The following is a 5,873-nucleotide window of genomic DNA, read 5'->3' as shown; positions in this document are numbered from 1 at the left end:
GTGCCCAATAATGCATAATTTCATTTGATAAACACGTTTAGATTGAATGGTAATTTATAATCAGTCACAAGAACGTCGAATCTGAATCACTTGAAAAAAACACGGGGGTGCTTAACTTTTTTCCAGGTGTATATATTTCATTGTTTTCTGTGTTACACATTGTACATTAAAACAATAAAGACTGAAGACTTCTTGCTGTCTTATTATCATTATTATAAAAATTACCAATCTCAAGTTTGTAAAATTAGGTTAATATATGTGTTTTTCCTCATTATGTTGGGAAGTATAGAACAATGTTCAAATTGAAAAACCTTTGTTGCTTTAAACATACCAAATGTTTTTATTTCATATAATCTTTCTCTTATTTTTGTATTAAAAATTGAATTTATATGCATATATCAGTTTAATACAGTTTATTATATATATTTTTGATCTTTTATTAAGCAACATTAAAATTCCTGTTGATTATATAAGTTTTCTTGTAATTTTGAACCCTTTAAAGCTGTATTAATGTTTTCAGAATATTTCAGACACATGAAATTTTGAAATATTTATATATATAGTAAATCCAAAATTAGATGGTGATGAATTTTTGTGAATTTTTATTATTTAAATATTTGTTTGAGTAATATAATGTTTTTCCTTTATTCCTAAATTCTTAAATAACTTTAAGGAAATTAATGTGTAGATTCAAACTTTTGCTCTATCTAAGAAAGTATTTTGTGGCCATTCAGAAATATTTCAACTTCTTAAACTTCTTCTGTGTTTTAATAAAAAGATTTCAACTTGAAATTTTGGCACTACTATTGTGTTCACTAGTTTGAAGAAAACATGGTCTTGTTACTGAAGCTTATGTTTCATACAATGTATTTATTATTAATTGTCAGATTTAAGGATTAAATCATTTTTTGGAGGGAATTTGCTTCTGTTCTAAATCCATTTGTAAGCTTCCAAAAAACGTTTTCCTTAAACTGTCCACTGGTGGGTCAGTAATAAGTTTACAGACTTGCAGTACTAAAATCTGAGTTTAATTCTCTGCAGTGGACAGAGTACAGATAGCCTATTGTATAGCTTTGTATTAAAATAACTTCCTTATGTTCACAGTAAAAATTAAAAAGAAATTTCTGTTCTTTCATAATACTACAAAACATTTGAAAGATTATTAAATATGTTTATTTGTGCACTTTTTGTCTAAAATGCATAGTTTCTAATTTTTCTTTTTTAAAGCACTGAAGTTCTACAATTTAATAATCCTTTGGTGAACTGTATTTCTGTTTATGAAGGCATTTGATTATAGCACAGTAAAATACATAGAAATCCCAAAAATTGTGTCTGATAATCATATAACATGTGAAATTAGAACCGACTGTTTGTACAAGGATTGAAAAAACATTTAACTGGAAACTCAATTGTTTGTGCATTGTTTATCAAACATTAAGACCACTCCATTTTTTCCCATGGCAGTTGCAGCCAATCTACAAAAACTAATTGATCAGCCAACAATGAAATCGGCAACATTTGCATTAGTAAGTAAATGTATTTGGGTTTTGATTTTATTTAGTTATTAAGCAATTTTGTTTTACTTGAAGTGCATATAAAGTTCTTAGTATGTATGATTTGTTGTTTAAATGGCAGAGTGTTAACAACTGTTAATCATTATGTACATGTATATCACTTAAAATCATATCAAGGTTTTTCTTGAGATTTTATCTTAGTTTTGTGTATTTACAACCCATAAATTTTGAAGTATATAATTTTCAATACAAATTCTTACTCTACTAGTTCAAAAATTTTGTAACTATTTATAAGTATGCCCTCACCGAAATTGTGATCTAAAAAGTGACAAGAAAATGTGTACTGTAGTTAATGCAGGTAGTCTGTGATAGACATGTCTATATCTGGAATTTTTTTTTAATTTGAATATATATTTTCACACAAATCTGGCACTCAGAACAAATAAATATGTAGTTTAGTTTATAGGCTTTGTAGAGAAACTACAGCAGATCTAGTCATAGTTGTATAGCCACTTTATATTTAGCAATTAGATCCAGTTTTACCCCAAGTGCAGATCCCATGTGCATTAATGAATTTTACGTAAATTCTCTCATAATAAGTAATTGCAAAATATGTGTATTATTCAAGTTGTAATTAATGCAGCTGGGAAAAGGAAAGGAATATAAAGAGTAAGATGAAGCTGAACACATACATATGAAACACTGGCTCATACATTTATTTTCTAATAAATTTCAGTACAATATATATCATCATCTAGTACAAATTCATTTACAAAAAATTATTCATCAGTCATGTTTCTTTAGTTTTGTCAAACAACCTATCCTTTGTATAGTTCCTTTTTTTTGTTTGGTGCTGTTTTATTAACGTGTGTGTGTGTATACATTCTCAGTCTCTTCATGTTTAATGAAAATCTTGTTACATGTACTGTGGAAAAAGAATGCATCAACTCTCGCTAAAAGATCGGTCGATTAGACAGACCTCACCACTTTTGTACTTATTATAGTTTCCATACTATAACTTTTAATACACTGTATGTATATTCACAAAATTTGGCAGACTTTAATTAATCATTACAAACATAAAGTAAAATTTTTTAATGAAGTATTTTTACTAAATATTTGACCTTGAATATATAATATTTTTACTTAAGGTTAGATTACGTGAAATATAATAATAATGTAATAAAATTTTTTCTTGAGGTACACTTGTGAGTAGCTCGTGCATAATATAATTCGATAGCGTAACGTGAGCAGCACATTCGACAAGTGATTGACAACTAGTAATGGCATGAATAGCAATTAGAGAGGGTTCAAAAGACAATAAAACAATAAAATTTAAGTATAAATAAATGTATATTGTTACGAGTTTAAAGCTATTTAGGATAAACAAATGTAGTTTCATGTTACAATTTGAAGTTATTCTAGAAAGAAAACAGGGTAATTTAGACTTATTTTGAAGTTTTTTTTTCGTGGTTACGAGGTCAGTCAGATTTACCAACCTTGTATAAAGTTAGGGTAGAAAAAATAACAGATTAAATATAGTTTTACTGAAGAAAAAAAAACGTTTGAAATTTACTTGGAAGGTTTTAGAGTTTATGCAAATAAAATCTGATATTTTTTGAGACAAAGAAAAATATTTATAAACTTAAAATCGAAAATACTTAACACTCGGACTAGCATATAGTAAAAAGTTTCTTATTTATTACATTTTAGTTACTTTTACAATAATAATAAAAGAATTACATGAAAAACAAGAAAAAAAAGTATTTACCTGGGTCTTCTTTTTGCTGTCAATGACACTTAACCCTACTTTTTTATACTAATAGTAGTAGTGCACTAAATAATTTTTATTTAATTGAATAATGCACCAAATAAAACAGAATAATAATGTACAAAAAGCAGACAATGTCCCATAACTATCACAATTTTTCTGGCTTTCTAACTACGTGACAAGAGCCATTAAAACTTGTCGATGTGTTTCCTGTGGGAATCAAGCTTGAACTGAAAGCAAAATTGACAGTTCTCTTTACAGAAAACAGTGTATCATAATATGTCATTTGATAGATGAAAACCTTGGCTTTCTATTGGTCATAAATATTAAAGCATTGAATGTCAGCATGAACTATTGGCAATTTCTGAAAGAGAGGATGTGACAGGTGGGTGTGGAAAGAAGGGTCTGGTTGTCTATTTTATAGCTCTGTAACCAAATAAGATTGAAGGCTATGAAAATTATTCTTTGCCTGAGTGATGAGATATTATAATGAGTAATTTACATTATATTTCATATTTTTTGGAGGGATAATAAATAAGTTAGAGAAGAAGGGATGCCTAGAGAGCAACTATCACAATTCTCACACTAGGGGAAATTCTAGATTTTGTAAATATTGCCTTATAAAAATAGGAACTTAAAACTTATATACTATTAAAATATGGATTATTGATCATATTTTTATACTCTGTTTATTGATATACCATAAAAAGAAAGTTGCTTAGTTAAATTTTGAAGGAAACTCACTAAAACCTGTGACATGTGCAGAAAAAGATGCACTTGTAGAGAGGATTATCTAAAATACATGTTTAAACTTAAAGTAGCACTGACCATTAAAAACTGGGCAAATTTACAGGCTGAGGAAACACTGTTAAATACTTCTTATAACTTTCAAGTTGAACACAAAACAAAAGTATTATGTCACAATCTCTGAAAATACACTTTCAGTCATATATATTATATGCATGTTTATTGCAGCAGAGATAAATAAATACATAACATAAACTGTTTTAACACCCTAACTTTACTTAGGAATGATAAAAACGTGAAAATAGATATACATGCTCTTTATGAACATCCTCATAGCTTGAATTAAAGACTTTGCAAATTTTCTGCAACATTAATGAGTTATGGGTAATTAATTTTAATTAGTACTTCATTAGTAGTAATTAGATGCATAACAAGACAATTGGTAAAGCTTTTTAAATTAAAAAAAACTTGAGCTATGGAAGAGTGTAATATCAATAAGTATACTAAATTTTATACTGATATTGGCTTTAGTGGTGAAGTTATCATGCAAATAAATTTATCACGTTAGTGAAAACTGCATTTTGAGAAAATAGCTGTTACAGTTTTTCTGCTGTTAAATGTTAAGCTTTTAGTAAATGTGTAAATTGTAGTAAAATATCTCAATCCCATTGTAGGCACCAGGAGCCATCGAAACTTCATTTTTTCATCTTGTCCTATCTGGACATTTCTCCAGATAAACTAGTCCTTCAGTTTTTAGACATTCAAAAAACAATAACTATTTCATTATCTAATGACTTATCACTATCCTCCTCAATAAAAGTTACTGGTTTTGACAACAAGAAAGTCTGTATGTGGAACGTTGCAATACCTTATAACAAATATATTTTTTTATAGAAAATGCCTGAAAATATCTACGATTGATAGAAATAAAAATATACTTTAAATTGTATATTATATTATAAGGAAAGCAAACTCTTGATGTGGTATGAACAACATAGGAGAATATTCTTTGTTTGTTGTCTTCAAATGGCCAGTCTCATGCTGTATATGGTGTGTATGTGCAACAAAAACTGCAGAATCCTGGTTGAAATAGACCAGAATCCACTTCTGTCATTTACAATAATGGTTTAGTGACATTTTTTATCAAGTAACATTAAGCTTATGAAATTCTTTCTCTGTATTACAAATTTACTCTATTGCTCAATAAACTAACAATTCACTATATTTCCCTTTTTTGACAATGGAGCTGTTAATTATGTTTTAATATCAGCCATTATGCTTAAAACAAAGACAAATCTTGTAACATTATACAGTGAATGACAAAACGACAATTAAAACACCTGCTAAATTCTAAAATGATGTGTCACATACCACATATTGCACATGTGCAAACTAAGGACTCAAATCCTTCTTGCTTACTCATAGCTTATGCAGCTTATAGTATTTGCCGTAAATTGTCTACTTGATACTATTTTGACAAAATTTAATTTCATAGTCATAAAAATCACACCTCAGCTATAATTAAATATAACAGAATCTTTACTATTGCCACTCACACAGTTTTTGGATATGCATATTTCATGTGATCATCAGGAATCATTTTGTTTTCAGTATATTATGTAGATTTTTAAAGTGCCTTTTTGTATGATTATTTTTAGTTTTATATTAAACTCTGAAACCCTTTATGATAACATGATATAAAATAACCTTTAAAATGTATGCAGTTTTAATAGGTAAACTTGTTTTCATATTTATCAACGAAAAATTGGCCAAATTGCTCTTTACATTTCTTGGCATACTTAGTAAATATGAATTATGATTCTTCTGTTAACATCTAAAAA

The 5,873-nt window shown here is 27.9% G+C and overlaps 1 long non-coding RNA gene across 1 annotated transcript in view; it reads left to right on the top strand.

Annotated features, from left to right (window-relative positions):
* The first annotated feature begins 1,439 nt into the window (after positions 1-1,439).
* LOC111085163 overlaps positions 1,440-5,873 on the top strand; it is a 9,847-nt gene continuing 5,413 nt past the window's right edge. The window contains exon 1 of the long non-coding RNA XR_002610001.1: positions 1,440-1,526. This is a non-coding gene — a long non-coding RNA (uncharacterized LOC111085163). The remainder of the gene's footprint in view (positions 1,527-5,873) is intronic.

This window comes from Limulus polyphemus, unplaced genomic scaffold (genome assembly GCF_000517525.1).
Source record: "Limulus polyphemus unplaced genomic scaffold, Limulus_polyphemus-2.1.2 Scaffold258, whole genome shotgun sequence".
Taxonomy (NCBI): domain Eukaryota; kingdom Metazoa; phylum Arthropoda; class Merostomata; order Xiphosura; family Limulidae; genus Limulus; species Limulus polyphemus.
Note: the sequence above shows the minus strand (reverse complement) of the source record. Positions and strands in the feature narration are given on the sequence as shown.